General features: G+C 40.0%; 1 protein-coding gene across 6 annotated transcripts in view; it reads left to right on the top strand.

Moving 5' to 3' along the window:
* The first annotated feature begins 555 nt into the window (after window positions 1-555).
* The window catches only part of LOC119893950 (suppressor of tumorigenicity 7 protein homolog), a 60,924-nt gene continuing 44,365 nt past the window's right edge, over window positions 556-17,114 (top strand). For 2 of the 6 annotated variants that reach the window (XM_038706374.1, XM_038706373.1), the window contains exon 1: window positions 556-727. The gene's annotated coding sequence lies outside the window, so the exon portion shown is untranslated. Of the gene's footprint in view, window positions 728-7,079; window positions 7,165-17,114 lie in introns of those variants that run through there. The other 4 variants (XM_038706377.1, XM_038706375.1, XM_038706378.1 and 1 more) reach the window with 3 other exon arrangements.

The raw sequence follows: 17,114 nt of genomic DNA, 5'->3' as shown, positions 1-17,114 counted from the left end.
CAGGGGTGGAACCAGATAGCCCAAAGTGAAATAACGACCATTTAATTCAATTTAATGAGTGTGAAGAAAGATGTCTCTGTCTTTAATTTGACTGTCTGTTCTCCAAAGCCTCTTTTATCTGCAATATTAAACATTGTTTGGGGGGTTTATCATTGAGGTTTCTATAAAATCTTTAACCAGAGTTTCCCTTTGTGACTTACCTCTTTTATTCTCTGATGTAGGGAATGTTTTTTGATTGCGTTTTCACAGCAAATACGTTTTAGAAACCTATACGGAAATGTGGCAACATAAGCAAAAGTAAAGCGGTTTGAGACAGTTGACCTCTTAACCGACAGTTGAATGCCCGCTAATGGGTTTTACTGTGGGGTTATCTCGTATATTCTTGTGTATTTATGTATTTTTTTTATTTATTATATAGCTAAATATTATGAAAATGTATTATATGATCCATTTTGAGTGGCTTTTGGTTGCGCTTGCCTTGAGATGCAGGCAAATCAGTGACAGCGACACCTCGAGGCGGCGGGAGTTGCCGTTAACTGGCCAGTGTTAGCGAGCCGGTGGCTAACTGGGGACTGTGAGCTAACGTTAGCTTTCCAGACCTGCTTGTAAGACACGTCCACACTCGGTCCGCTGCTGCTGTCTACTACACACATGTTGAACTGCCGCTGAGAAGAAATGCTAGCTACGAATAAGGATTTAACTGGCTTTCACACTTACACAAATTGAGGTAAGCTCGCACACGCGTCGCTTTAAGGATTCCCACGACGCTGTCACTCACGGTGCCTCCACTTTAAAAAAAAAAAAAGTTTTTATGTTTTGCAGAACGTTAGCCAGCTCTTGTTAGCACTTAGCTAGCAGAATGAGAGGCTAACGCTTAGCTGGGTTTAAATGGAAATCCTCCTGCTTGGCGACGTGCGTGTCTAATGTTAAATGCACAGTTAAATAACAGTGCATCAATGGGATGTTCCCGAGCTGCCATGTAATAATTGGTTTCCCTCTATAACACCATATGCCAAGTCAAGAGAGCAGAGCTTTGGATTGTTTTTAATGGTCTCTGTCATGAGTCAATGCGTTATCTCTTATGTGGCACTCTAGAGTTTACAATGGCAATCGTGCTCGGTGTTATTACTCCATGCTTATCTGTTTGAAACACTTGATATTCAAGATTTATATTTTCTAAGCGCACAACACTTTTTCTGCAATTTATCATCGTAATGTTTCTTTGCATTTTCATAAATAAATAAAGGGACTTGAAAATGGGACAGCAAAAACTACAGGATCCACAACAATGACATAGAGGGAGGGGTAAGGGGGAGCACACATGTCAGCACCCCTGGGGTTGATTCTAGATAGATTGATACATATACAGTCAGGTGCCTAGTCCGGATAGAGACTGTAGGCAGGGGATATCATAGATTGGTTGACATATTTTTAGCTCTGCTAGAAGTATCTGCGAGTCTAGGAAGGCTCTTGTATCCTGGTCTAGGTCCCTGAGGATGAAGGTGGCATTTTCCATGCTTAAAAGGAAGGAAGCAGGAGGGCTTCCTCACCTTTCAGTTCGTTAAGTGCCTTAAGTTATGGGTGAGCGTTCCCACTTCGCATTGATCAGATGGTTCTGGTCCATCTTTTTGAGTTTGTCTGGGGTGAACTATGCCATATGCATTCTCACTCCACGGGCAGTGACCTCCAGCTTCTCATTTTAAGCAAACTCAACAGTAGTAAAGAAATGTATGCCCAAACTTATATCCCTAAGTTTATTGCTGCTTGTTAGCCTTGTGGACCTGAAGTGTTTACCTCTGCTGAGCATCCAGTGTTGCCTCAGTGGTCTAGTTGGCATTATGTGTCTCCCCTTTGCTCATAGAAGCCAGTGATGAGTTTCCTGTGACTGTGCTGAGCAGCAGATGGAAGAATGTGCTCTTTCAGAAAGCCAGCTGGCTCTAACCAGAGAGGGCAGGAGAACCTTTAGGCACACATAGGCCAGTTGATTTCTCTGTGCGTGTGTGTGTGTTGGAACAGAAAAGTCATAACCAAAGGCATGGCTGTAAGAGGTTTACGTGGCAGGTTTAACATGTCCTTCTACTGCCTACTCTTACCATGTCACTTCTTGTAAAGGTGTTAACATGCTGCTTGTGCCTTCTGAATTGACGGTCAGTCAAACCCCACACTTTCTAGATAAACCTGGAAAAGCAAAGAAGATTATTTTGATGATTTTATTTCTTCAAAAGTTATTATTAAATTGCTCCAAATCCTGATGCATATTGTCACTGACTTATAATTTTAATAATATTGCCTTCTAACAGCATGCATCATTATTATCATTAGCAATTCCCTGGCAATAGACAAACTCGCGTGTGGGGGAAAAAACATTGGAAACTTTATCCATTGTAGTAGTAAGTTTTCAATAAACAAATCAAGTCAAATTATATGCACAGTATAGCACTGAAAACAAGCAGGATGGTAAAGTCCTGTCAAAAACATTTATACGTTTTCTTAGCAGGTAAATGTTTTTCTTGCAGGGTCATCTGCTGGTGAGGGAAAATGTAAATTTTTGACTCTATGAACAACAGCAGCAGATTTTCATAGTCAAATGAACATGTTACTACTGCTGATATGCCACATTTTGCACTTCTGATCTGTTTAGACTAATGTGTATCTAGATTTGGATGGACAAGTACACATTATTATTTTCAAGCTGCCACATCATTAAAACAATATAGCGTTTTTGATCTTGGTTTGTATAGTTTCAGATTTGACTAATGACATGCAGGCAGTCACTATCTGCTGCAGATATTATATCAGGTAACTTCATAGTGGGATGTTGCGCTGTGCCTGGCCTTTTGTGATGGACTTTTAACTGAGGGTGTAACGTCTTAAATTGGTAACAGACTCTCACTTCCTCTTCCTGAATAACACCAGTTCTCCTTTCCCCCTTTACCATGATGAATGTGTTATATGAACTGGGATTCCCCTCAAAACTATCAGCAGTGTATTACATGATCCACTTTTCCATTTTCATTTAGTTAGTGGTTTCTTGCACTTCCCAGAATGGCTTTTGGTAACTTGCCTGGTCATGTTGTAGGCCTACACCTAAGGTGACAAAAGCAATAGCTTTAATTTAACAGCAGGAGAGAGATGGAAACCACTAATGCCTCATGCAGACTACACGACTTTAAGCTTCGGCCGATGACCGTTCACACTACACAACTTGCCGTCTTGTGACGGGAGTCTTGAAGTAGTTGTGGCTGATCGGTGACAGGGGGTCACACACTACACGAGCTGACATCGGCTGTGTCACCTGACGATGGTCTCCAAAGCATGTTTTGTCAAGAAAACAGATGAAATGTGAAACGGGAAATGACGCAAACCTACACACAAAACAGCTGTTGTTTGTTATCATAAAGATAGCAATTATAAAGACAAAGAATCTGGGTGAAAGAATGGATTAGCAAACGCAGGTAGCAGAGATTGGCTGAGCTACAGAGAGAGCTGGAGGGGAGTAAAAAGTGTTTTGCAGTGAAAAAGTAGCTGCTTGCTCTGTCAGCTGCCTGCTCTCATTGGCTGGATGTACATGTTGAGTCGGCCGACTCCTCCAGATATTTGGCAGGTTAGATATCTGGCAGACGTCGGAAATGTGTCGGGGAGCTGTTTTGATGCGTCCTATTGCAGTTCACAAATAACACCTGGCGACCACCGATCAACCGCTGATTTACCCCCCGGCAGCCTGACAGTTGACGAGATTGCCAAACGGCAAATCGGGCTAAAAATTGTGTAGTGTGAACTAGGCTTTAGGGAATAAAGTAAGACTTGTATCCTTTACTTACATCCAACATGTTCAGTTGGGTGGCGTCTGTGTGTTAATAAAATATTTATGGGGTGTCCACTTTAAATTGGTATCTTCCTGTGCGGTTGTTGAATATCCGTGAGGAACATTGTTATTAAACCCTACCACTGCTTTTTTCTTCAGTCAGTGTAACTGCTAAAAAGGCGTAGCTGTAACCTTGTGTCTATGTTTAGCCAAGCGGAACGCAGGTTTTAATTCTTGGATGACTAAATATAAAATCATGTGAAAAAATTATACATTTATTGTGTTCATTTGTTTTTTTGGTTGTCAGGAAACTACAGTACCAGTAGCTTAAGAGCCACATAGTTTGAAGCCAAACAGTTTGAAAGATGGTATTGATTAAGTCTATATTCCCATGTGATTTTAGCATACAGAACTCTTGTTTGTGTTTAGTGCTTTAATCATCAAATGTTTTCAACTATCTTGCTGTTATCACAGTGATGTCATTTCTGGTTACCTTATTTATATATTCTAACCATCATTCATGTGATGAAGACAAAGTAATACAGTATCTCACTGGCCACTTTGTTAGGTACATCATTCCAGTACCGGGTTGGACCGGGTTCCACTGTGGATGCCTTTTGAGTAGAGTGAACTCATTGTCATGTTCAACAAATAAAAGCTACACTGTGGTCATAAAGGGAATGACATGGTTGGCATAAATACTCAGGTAGACTGGTGTGTAAATGATGCTACAAGACTGAACTGTTGATACACTTTGCTTGGTTTGAACTTCAGCTGATTGTGTTTACCATTGTCTACATCCCTAAACGCAGTGTTTTCCTCAGGGTTTTGGAAGACTGTGGTGGACACTCTAGGAGGGTCCGGGAGAGCAGAAAATGTTGTACATTTTAAAGTAAAATGCATTCATCTAGTGCTCTTGAAGAGCAAAATTAATATGCCTGATCTATGAAGAATTTTGTACATTTGTAAACAATTGGGTGCTCTAGTAAACAATTTAATCATAAACTTATTGGTTGTATGGATGTGATTGGTGATGACAAAAAAGTCACACCCCCAATGCATGGTAAACAAATATGCAGTTCACAAATGGTCAAAACACAAAATTGACTAGAACATACTAGGGCTGAACAATTATTCAAAACATTATCAAATTCGCAATATGGCCAAGTGCAATATCCAAATCGCAGAGCCATGACAACTGGCTCTGGAACTCAGGTTGGTTTTGAAGTCCTGAGCGATCTGCCTCACCAGGCCCTGTATGCATTCTGCAGTGCAGAGCTTGTGTTGCGGAAATGATCCATCCATCTACCAAATTCTCATACCAGCATTTGCATCTCTTCTCAATTACTTGAAGATCACATTGAATTTGCAAGTTTGAGGTTTAAGTAAATGGAGCTTAAAGATGTTTTTATGCAGATTCCTAAACTTTGCAATAAGCTGTTTGTGGCAGGCCCTGCCTTGAAAGACCACTGATGGTAACCTTTATCTGGGTTTAGATAGATTCTACAGGGCCTTTTTCTCAGACTTCATATTGCCCAGAGAATTAATTCATGCATCAAAAATCATCTCTTTGCAGGCTGGACATTTTCCTGCAGACTTTTTACTGCAAAAAGATTCCAATACCGTCAGCCTGAGATCGGGCAGTGAAGCCTCTGAATAACGTCATTCCTAGGGATGGGGATCGTTACCTGGTTCCAAAAGGACCTGGTTCCAAAATTTCTCAAAACCCGAAAATCAATAAGGTTCGAGCTTATCGATACTGCTGTCGAGACTTGCGGTTACTATGATGTCACGTTATGTCTCGAGAGTCCAATTTGATTGAATTTGAAACGCAATGAATAAGAAAGTCATGAGGCTGCAGTCTCTCCTACATGTGCGCGCACACACACACACAGCGGCAGCAGAGCGAGAGGCTGCGCCGTGGCGGTGGAACACGGTGAGGGTTAAGTTAGCTTCAAACTACTGTAACGTTAGTTGATGACAGCCACGCTTGTTACTGTAAGTACGTGCAATAAAACCTTCGCAAGTAAAAAGACAATACTTTATCAATACGACAATACTTTATCAATACACCTGTCTGTAAGGTAACGTTAAACATGTAGAAAGGGTTCATTTAAACCTCTCTGTCCTCAGTATCTCATCCTGAATGTTTTATTACAACGCTAGCTTGGCATTAGCCAAATGTTAAAAACAAGCTAAATAGAAAGCTGTCTGTCTGGAGCATAGACTGGTCTGTTGTCTTAAAAACTCTGGCTGAGACAAACCAGCCGCTCCTCCTTCTACCTGGTAACGTTACGTGCAGCCAGGAGAGACGAGGAGGGACTGATACAGACTGATGTTATTCTTTCTAAACGTCACTCTCACTACTTGTGATGTCAGATAATAAAGTTGAGTTAACGTTACTTTGCTGTTGTAAACATTAATGTTGCTGCCCTAGAAACAACATTTAGCTGTATTTAAAGTATTAAATTGAAAACAACCAGGTAGTTAATATGTACACTTCAATATATGTTTATTTATCGCAAGTGATATGTCATATCTATATATAATATATAACGTTATCACACATTGAATATTTTCCTCATACCGTGCGGGCCTAACTCATGCCCGTTGGGACTGGTCTTACCAAATAACCATCACTAAATAATAGTAAAATCGGATTGTTAAGCAGTCTCAATAAGGGTATTAAAATAAAAGTAACGATCCCCATCCCTAGTCATTCCACAGCTCTGGAAACAAGGAATGGTCTTTGAAAATACACAAACCCGAAAAAGTACAGGCGTATTTTTTTGGACTGCAGTAAGACAAACATTTCTATACATCACACTGAACACTGACTTAAGTGTTCCAATCCAGTCAAAAATGTGGGAAACATTGAAGAACAAAACGAAAACCTCTGAGTTAGTGAAATGATGTGACACACACAGTACTCATTCACCACAAAGCTAGAGCAGACCGGTCAGGAGTCTTTTTTTAGAAACTGGGTACTGCTTTGGTAACGCGATCTAACCCAGAAATGTTTGCCCTACCTTTGACAGGGCATACTGCTCTGCCTGGAAGTCCAGAATCAGAGTCTGTTTTTCATCCACTTTTTGTCTGCATTGAATCAGCTGTACCCGTCCACATCAGAAAGCCTGGATCACGCTTCAGACCTTTGTACCTTGAAGCAGCCAGAGTGGTAATTCAAGGCTAACACTCCAAAGCCCTCACAGCTGGCTCTCTAATATCTGAAGGACCCGCTATGTCAGTGAAGTCTTTGGCTTTGTGAGGGAAAGGTCAAGGCTGCTACGTGGGCACCCTGACTGTACAAAATGCCAGAGACACTCGGCTAGTGAAGTACAGTGATGAGGTGAATCCAGGTAAAGGCCGCTATCCATGATGGATTCCCCTTACTGAATCAATAGAAGTCCTGAAGGATGAGAGGTAGATAAAGAGAAGCTTAGAGACTTTGAGACTTGGAAAGGATTTTTTTTTAAGCTTGATGAGATGTGAACTGTGCACAAGGGACTGAAGCTAAGTAAGAGGAAGATGTCTAATGATCTTATAATAATAATCTTATTATTTATAATATTTTATCAGTGTTGTCTGAATGTGTTGTGTGTTTTTAGGTAATGAAAAAAATTGCCACGATGCAGTGAAGTGTTTCACAATATGTGTGTGCTGTACATTTTGATCTTATCAGCAGTGCAACAAAATAGCCTCTTTGTCTGCAGGATATGGTGCTTGATAAAACACTTTCACTGTTAACCAGCTAAACATTTCGGAACTAATATGACCAAAGCATATCTCTTACCCTTTACATTCACAGACGCACTTTGTTGTGCCAATTTCTTTCACCATTTATAAGTTACGATGAGACTAGGAGCTGGGGGTTGGCTTTTCTGTACCTAATGCGGACGCAATTTTGCAACATGACTGGCTAAACAAAAATTTAATAATAGATCAAAAATAAAGTTAAATAGGATAACCTTTGTAGCTCCCCAACAATAATACAATAACTTTAGATTATGGCCCCAGTAGAAAAATGGAAAGTAAACTAGTACAATGGTTTGTTACTGCCAAAGAGATTAGTTAATCAAACAATCAAACAGCCACAGCCAAGTGGTTGTTATTTCTCTACTCCTCGTCTTGGCTTCCTACTTTGCATACAGAGACAGTTTGATGAATGACATATTCAATGGCCTATATTTAAATACTTGCACAATGCACATATTTGAATATATGCAAACTATATGATAAAAATAACAAGCTGCATAACACCCAAGCGGGTCCCTCCAGGCCTGAAAAGTAAAGTGGAAATACCTACATTAAACCTGTATTCTTTCTAATGGCCAGCAGGGGGTTGCAAAAAGAAGTCTGATTGTAAAGAGGTCTATGACAAAGTGAGCCTACTTCTCACTTGATTTATTACCTCATTAAACACCTTCCTATTGAGTTTGGTCTCATCTGCTAGTTTCAAGTCTTCTTCAAAACAGCTTGATGTTCTCTTGTAAATTATGGTCCCATTTGGAGTCAAATCGATGATAAAGCAGGGTATTCTTTAGTGTGTGGCCACCTTGTGATTGACAAGTTTCTACCACGGCGACCTGTCAGGCATAGCAATGTGTATCCCTCCCCCGCTCCACCCTCTCGTCCAAATATTGTCACTTCTGGTTCCACAAAACCAAGGTGGCATTGGCTAAAAAGCCAAACGCGAGGCTTCAGAATGGTAGGCCACAAACCAATGGGTGATGTCACGGTAGCTATGTCCACTTCTTTTATACAATCTATGGTAATACGAGACACAGACTGCCTGAAGTAATCATCAGGTATGTTCTGTTACATCTCATCATAATTAGTAAAAGTAAACTTTCATAATAGCACTATATTTCATCTTTAACTTTAAGTTATTTTCTATCTTGTAGCTGGTGTTTACACTTTTTGTCTGCTGCTGGTACGGTGTCCATCCTCTTTCAAACTTCCACGTGTAGTCACACTTTGGGACATTGGAGTTCATGTCTTATCTGTACGGAAACTTTACTTCTAGTCCATTATCTCAGGCTCTTTGCAATTAAATCTGAGCAACGCTGCAGGAGGGATCAGTATTACTCACTAGTCTTTTGGTTCAACAGTGGGCTCTCTTCTTAGTACAGTACATTTTTAATAGTTGAGCAGAAATATACAGAGAAAATAGGGGGGAAAAAGAGTATCGGTTACTGAACACGGACGTCGGTTTGTACTTCCCCAAACTAAATATCTAACTGTGTGACCACAATTGCTCCTTTTTTAGGTAGAAGATCTGGTAAATATGATAGATGTTTCTCCTAATAATTAAATCGAAGGTCGTATTATTTCAAGTATTAGCAGGTAGACAGAAGTCTGTTTTACTTCTTTATGTTATCATTTGGTGCACTGGAAATAGTGTCAGATGTGCACAAAGGATCAAAACCCTAGTTGTACAAGTGGAACTTTCTATTGGCAGCAAGGAAACACTGGTTGCACTGGACAGGCATGAATGGGTAAGGACAATCATTACAGTTAATGAAATGCCAGTACGTTCACTGACACTGGAGGTCATTCCTTCTTTACCAGAACGTTGAGTTTGGGAGTTGTTGAAAAAATACAACAAAAGCTCTGGCTGTGCAGAAAGTTACAGTTTATAAAGGAGGAAGAGGATAACTAACCCTGGTATTGTTATTACAGCTTCCTTCTCCTTGTGTTCAACTGGTGTGTGAAACCATTGGAGGGCTATGGAAGTGAAGACCCTGGTATCTGTACACTCGGCACTGGCCTTAAAATTTTGTCAAAGCTTTTTAAAATATTGAAGCAGATGTTTTGAAAACCTGACACATTGAATACAGCATTTAAAATCACTCATTTACTGTAACACCAGCAGCACCCACACAACCCAAGCAACAACTAATGTAAATAAGACTGCTGAACAGTATTACAATAACTTTAGTTAAACAGATCTAAAACAGAACAAGGGGAACGTGTTGCTCGCAGGAGGCGGGTAGAAGGATCACAGTAGCATCCTGTGCAGTGGAAATCTGCATCTTTCCACTGCAGAGGCTGTTTCCACAACATGGAGGAGAAACTAGTTTAAATTAGTGTAATATTATTACATTAGATAAAAAGGTAAATGTTTGTGAATTGTTTTGAACGAGCAACGTGATGCGGCGGGATAGGGTGGATTATGGTAGGTTGTAGTTACTTGCACATTGTGCTTGTAAATCATTTTTCCTGTTCGCATGTATAGATTTTTAGGGGCATATGCGAGCAAAATGGTCACACTGTAGAACCCTGAGAAAGACGAGATGACTCTTTCCTATCAACACATTCAAATTAGATTTTAGTATGATGCCACATTAACTGTGTGAGTGTAAACATCCGTTAGCTCGCCTTGTAGAACGCAAGCCCTTTCCTGATCATCATGTTCCTTTCCTGTCTCCCTTCAGTTGTCCTTTCAAAAAAAGGCCCCAAAAACTCAAAAATAATCTTTAAAATAATCTTGTGTGAGTTTGAAGCAGGACACGGGTGGAATAAGAATAAATGCTTAGCACATGAATCCTGAATATAGATTTAAAAGAAATTAATGAATCCTTCCTGCATCATCTGCCCTGACTGAGCTTAACTTGTCTGAACCTATTCGGATTAGTTCTGCCATTCAGAGGAACTGCTGAAGAAGAAGTGACAGCCCACTGCCCCTGTCTCTTATCAAATGTTTTTCTTCTTTGTGCATTCACTTCAGTAGGTTTCTTTTTTTAAACCATTTATTGATGGTGAGGGAATGCTGTGGCCAGGCCGATACTTACCTAATGCAATTCTGTTTCTGTTAAAAGAACAGTTTTTATGAAGGAAATATAGTCTTCGGTCTCAGCTGTAAAAGATAGGTTGTATCCAGTTTGGGTGATTATTTTAACATTCATAATAAACTGTCTCTGTATCAGACCAGTAGACTGTTTTCATTTGATTTCATCGGTTGTCAATACATCAGTGAACTATTAATAGCTGCTCTCAGTGTCTAAAAGAACCACAGTTCCCCATTTTGACCAGTTGGTGTCTCTGCAGTGACAGTCACAGCGGTCCTGACCCAGTTAGCTGAATGATGCCGCTGCGTTTGAATTGTGACCCAGTGGAGGTAATCAAAGTCTCACCGACCTTCCTTTTGCGGTTGGAGTTGGTTCCTCTGAAAATCCCTGCTGTTGGCTGCATGGTGGATGTGGTTGGCACGCAATCCATTTTTTTGCACACCAGCTGGCTTTAAGTGCAGTTAATTCATTCTCATCAGATCAGGAAAATGACCACCAGTTGAATGCTAAATCTGACCACTAGCAAATATGCCTCTTGCTGGATGGTTTGTCAACTCAGATAAAAAACTTTAGTGGGGAAACCAGCCATGATTTTGAGATCCAGGTCTTTTCCTAAAATCTATTTTAGACTTTCTCGTTCTCCGTCACAGGATTGTAAAAATCCGGTATCATTTAACACTTTCTCTGTACATTTTTATTTGCCATTCACACTTGTCACCGATTGATTGCTGCATTAGGTCACATCAATTAAACGCTTCTGTGGTGCAGCAGTGATCAGCAGATTTAACTCACAGAGCCTGCGGCTGCTTCAGTTGTAGTTGGTTTGATCGGCTGGACGTGCAGCCTCTCTCTCTGTTTGTGTCTTTTTAGTGTGGTTAAGTGACTTGTTTAAACAGCCTCCTTACTCGTTTTATACTTGTGACTGTTTTTGGAGGAGGTTTGCAACTCACCAATAAAGGAAAAAGCACTCGCGGAGATCTTTCAATTGAGTTTATTGCTCAAAAGTTAACCAAAAATTTTTCGTCGTTTACTTTCAACACACATATCAATTGGTCACTAAACTATTTCACTCCTCTCTCATTCAAATATAAAAAAATCGCAAGCTGTAGTCTTTCCTCATATAAGCTAATACTACCTGCGAGGATGAACTAATTAGGATGAGGAGCGAGCTGATACAATTTCCCAATACTTTTATGTAACAGTTATTTGAAACAAGAAAAAAATAAAATAGATAATCTTGCTTGTCCATAACTACAATAAAAATAATAGGCTACCAATCAACTACTATGGCTTCAACAGGTGGCATTTTATGCAAGGTAGCAAATGAAGTACTCTTGGTATCAGTATCACTTTAAGGGTATTGGTTTTGGTACTGGTATCGTAAAGTTTTAAGCAGTACCCAACCCTAGTCATAACCCTCTGAAAGGGAAATTTTAATTACATTTTTTAATTGTAATGAGACAGGGTTTTTAAAGATCATGCATTCATAAATGTATGGAAAGAAAAGATGAACAGAGACAATTTTAATGTCACCACATGAAGCAGATGAATGATTTTAACCTCCTTTCTGTCACTTGCTTCCCCCGCAACATTCACTGCAGCTGGCAGATAAATGTTTTTAGTATTATTTGCTTGTCCTTCACCCTCCACCGCATCAGTTCCTCTTATTTTGACCTTGTTTATCAACGACAATAGAATTATTGGACCTTTCAACAGAAACGTTGGAGTTTTGGAGACACTTAGCTGAAGTGACTTAGCAATAGCTAGGCTGTGTGTCCAATGCGAGAACTAAAGCCAGTCAGACAACAAGGTCATTAATAGTTAATTAACACAAACACTCGCCGCCAACTAGAAGAGTGTCTACTGCAACTAACAATTATTTTTCTCAGTTAATCTGTTGATTATTTTCTCGATTTAATTGATTAGTTGTTTGTTGTTGTGAAAAATGTTGATCATAGTTTCCCAAAGCCCTCAAATGTCTTGTTTTGTCCACAAACCAAATATACTCAGTGTTCTGTCACATAGGAGCACATCAACCAGAAAATAGTCACATTTGAGAAGCTAGAATCATCTTTACGAAAGGACTCAAAGCAATAAAACGATTATCAAAATAGTTGGGGATTCATTTAATAGTTGACAACTAATCAATTAATCTACTAATTGTTGCAGCTCTAATAGTACAGGTGGTCTACATGTGGTTATTGACAGTGTTGCATGTGAGTTACTTAATGTTATGGTAGATCACCAACAGTCTTAATCTGTCAAAATGACAGACAGCCTTCTGATATATATATTTTTTTAATCATTGTTAAAAAAAATTCTAAATAAATTTGGTTAACGTGACCCCTGGGTGCAAGACACTATTATCTAAGGGCACAGGGGCTTGTCTTCCCTGATGGCATAGGTACCCACTTGTTAAACAGTGTTTAGTCTTTGTAACATACGTTACACCCGCCAGACAATAATAATATTGAACAGTTTGGTTCTTTGTTCTGTTCTGCTTTTAAGGCTTGCACCTCTTCTCGCCGCATTATCAACGCACTTGTGCCAACATCAAGTCTTGTGGCGTATCTTGGCGTGGTCCTCTCTAATCATTCTCATCCTATCGCCTCCTCTTTTGTCCTTTTGCCGAAGGATGGCCACACTCCTCTCACGCTTATTTTCAGTTGCCTGGCAACCAGGAGGAGATGCTTTTTCGGGGTGGTACTTTGTGATGGAAGCGGGGGCTGGGTGAGGTGTGCATTGTTCAGGAATAATTGGCTCATGAATGTAGATAAACTGAAGAGAGGCAGTGAGGAGCTCTGTTTAAAGTAAAGCATTGATTGAACGACGACATTGTTCCATTACTCAGTGTCTGACTCAATTAGCACCTGGGCTTCACCGCTGTTATGGCAATAGGTTTGCATCCTAATTATCAGCGTGGTAGTGAGAGCAGGTACCCAATGCAAGGGTATCATGTGTTACTCAAACCAGACACATTTTAAGTAGGAGACACTCCACTTTAAGAATCCTAAATACTACTAACGCCAAAGATTGTGGTTATCCCGCCCCTCCAACAAGAAAGCCAATCGTCTGCTTTTAACAGCCAAGGTTGAAAACACAGTGATGCATGCGTAGTAGACCCTTACTTCAGGGTTGGGAAACGCTTTTTTGAACCTTATTTTGGAGCAAAGCCATCAGAGTTTTTTTTAGCGTTTTTTTAGTGCTGGGCAACGCAAAAAAAAAATCTCGTGATTAATCGCATGGTTTTATGTGAATAATCGCATTATGCGCAAAATTTAATAATGAATTCTAAAGTAGTGTATTGCGCACTTTTAAATGTACTACTATATACACAAAAGTGCAATAACGTGGTTTGCAAACACTTTAAAAAGATAAATAGGCTACGTCTGTGTAGCGCACAGAAGCCGTTGCCATGGTTACTATCCATAGAGTGCCTGCCGTTTACTCGCGGAGAGCTGATCTCCCTGAGCGATCGGAGCAAAGAGCAACCCCGAGGGGCCAAGGGACTACGTTGTGATTTTAAGAACATTCCTAAAACAGACGTCTTCCCCAATACTGATCAGCATGCAGTGTGTAGCTATCCACTTCACTATGGCATTTGATCTCTTGTCTTGCTTATTTTAATCTACTTCTCCCACACGCTGCATCCAACGTATTCTGCCGAAGGCTTCCTCCGCTGCTTGTTTGGGTGGCTGATTTTGCAGGCTGATCAACATCTCACCCCTCCTGTGACTGTATGTGACTGTATTCAGAGCCAGTGAGCAACCCACTTTGACTGATGAGAAAGATGCTAAAGTTGACAGTGAGGGTGTCTTTCGGCCAGATGCTTTCTCATCATTCTGTTGCATCCTTAATTCCGTGAGTAACTTGATAGCAATCCTAAATAAAGCTTGGCTATTGTCAGGCTTGTTTGTTCTTGTTTATAACAACTCAAACATAGTGATCCATCATTTAGGTAAATATAAGTATGGGATTTACCTTGGTATTGGCAGATAACCAATATTAAAGGACTGAATTGGGACCAGGCCCAAAATAAACCTTATTGGGACATCCGTAATTGGGAAAAACTACTCCTTCCTTGCTTGGCCTCTGGGATTACACAGCAGCACCGAGACCCTTCCTTCTCAGCTACTGATCCCTAGTCCGATCATACAAATGACGATCGGGGCAGAAATTATGAAAAGCTGACATGACTGCACATCACACTGAATGAGATTACAGATGAGTGTGTCGCGCAGATCCCAGCTCACATCCTCCTCACCTCTCAGCGGAGTGTTTGAGAGAGAGCCCCCTCGTGTAATTAACATGACCCCAGGAGATATCTTTAGTAAGGGCGGATGGAGTTGTAGTGCTCTGCACAGAACATTCATCTTAACAGGTTCAGTCTGAAAACCTTAAAAACTGCCAGCTGGGTGAGATAGTTGCACTTGCTTCCATTTAAGTACTTTTTTTTTCATCTTAAATTAAACATAGAACAAGTAACATCACTATATCAATACAATGTGGAGTAAATCTCAACATTTAAATTTGTCCAAAATTTTGGTTTATAACCAAAGACTTGCAAAACCAATGAAAATCCCATCGGCCTCAGCTGTAGTTTATGTTTAGTGCTTATTACTAAAATTTAGCATTCATTCAACATGCTGAGATAGTGACCATAGTAAACATTACCTGCTTATCAGCATGTTGGCTTTAACATTTTGAGCATGTTAGCATGCTGACTTTAACATTTAGCTCATAGTTGTGTTGTGCCTGATTAGAAAGTACACCCTTACCGAGCCACTAAGAGTATTTACATTACAGATGTTTCAAGCCAGTCCTAAGAATCAGCATCTGGGCTGATCCAGGCATATTTTAATGGATCGGTAATGGCAGCCACTAAGGTAAAGCTGATCAAAAACAAATCCTTTCTATACTGCACTCTTCTGTGTTTTGTCCACTATAGCCTGCTACTGTTGCGGTGTGCTCTACTTCATCACCACTGGGGTGTACAGTTCATTCTGCTGCATATGTGAGGGAAAATTAGTGTGTAAATGTGTAAAAATGATTACACTTAAGCTGGCAAAATGCACGCGTTTGCTATTTGTCATTAGCAAAGAGCTGTCACTAACGAATGTTAATTCCTTGAGAGACTTGATGGCAGGCCAAAATTAAACTTTCTGTTGTTCGGTTAAAGTGTTTTCTGCAAGCTGGCATATGTACTCGACTAAAGATCATTTGTGAGGGAAGATATTTCACTCTGTAACATCTCTGTTGCGAGAGGACTGAGTGTTTCTGTAGTTCTCACAGCTCCAACAGAGTGATACGTCTTCTCTTGCTGATCACGTCACATCAAATTCAGGAGTCACATTCTCCCAGTTAATCTCGCATTCATACCAAATCAATAATTTAAGGTTATAAATTTAAGATTTGTGAAACAGGAACTTTAGAATTTGGATCAAGGAACTCGTGAAAAATATGGCGTGTCAGATTAAGTAGGCCACAGCTGTTATTTCAATAATTTGAATACATATTTAATCAACATCTAAGTAAATATAAGTATCCACAGATAACCAGTATTAAAGGACCAAAAAAACTCAAAGGGGGCATCCCTAATTTATATATTTGAAATGTTTTGTAAGGCAAACATTTTTTGCAGTGTAGAAGGAGAAGAGAAGGGGGGTCTGTTGCTGATACTTGAAGGACAAAGACATGGGCAGAAGAGGAGGAGGGGGCCTGGGCATGAGACACAAAAGAACAGAGGCCTCCGTTGGTACACGCTCATCTATTCAGCAACTGAGCTAATCCACATGCTAGCTAGCTTCACCCCATTCACAGTAGGGGCCACAAGGACGTCTGGGCTGACCTCACATCTATTTAGGTTAGCAGGCTGCTGTAACCACTGTACCTATTCATACACTCAAAGCAGGCCCGGTGTGCACTACTGCTGCACAGTTGCTGGGTTATGCGTGCACTTTACTATATTTAAATGCTCCACACTCCAACCTTCATTAAAGTTTTACAGTATGCATCAATAATGAGACTTATCACTTGCAGCATGTTCACTGCAAGCACTTCTGGGTATCCGTGCATCCTGAAAGAGGCAGCAAAAAATCTGAATCGTTTTAGATTTAGAGCTCTGAAAAGGATTTCGATGTCCCAAATACAGCGGCCATGCAACATGCCATGACTTGTGTACGATAGTAGAGCTGCAGTGGTTAACTGATTAATAGATTAGTCAATTGACAGAAAATTAATCACTATTTTGATAAGTGATTAATCGTTTCATTAATAATTTTTCAAGGAAAAAATGTCATTCTCTGGTTTCAGCTTCTCAAATCTGACAGTTTGCTGTTTTTCTTTGTAATTTATGACAGTAAATTAAATATAAGTTTTAGTCTAACAAAACAAGCAAAGAAGACATTACCGTGCCTCGGAGAAATCCTTTTTCAAACATTTCATAGACTGACAGATTAATCAAGAAATTATTCGCATTTTAATTTATACTAAAAGTAATTGTTAATTGCAGCCCTGTA

Source organism: Micropterus salmoides, unplaced genomic scaffold (genome assembly GCF_014851395.1).
Source record: "Micropterus salmoides isolate LMB-PRFRI ecotype aquatic unplaced genomic scaffold, ASM1485139v1 Ms_hic_scaffold_8, whole genome shotgun sequence".
In the NCBI taxonomy this organism is placed as follows: Eukaryota; Metazoa; Chordata; class Actinopteri; order Centrarchiformes; family Centrarchidae; genus Micropterus; species Micropterus salmoides.
The sequence above is the reverse complement of the archived record's forward strand: the minus strand, read 5'-3'. Positions and strand labels throughout refer to the sequence as shown.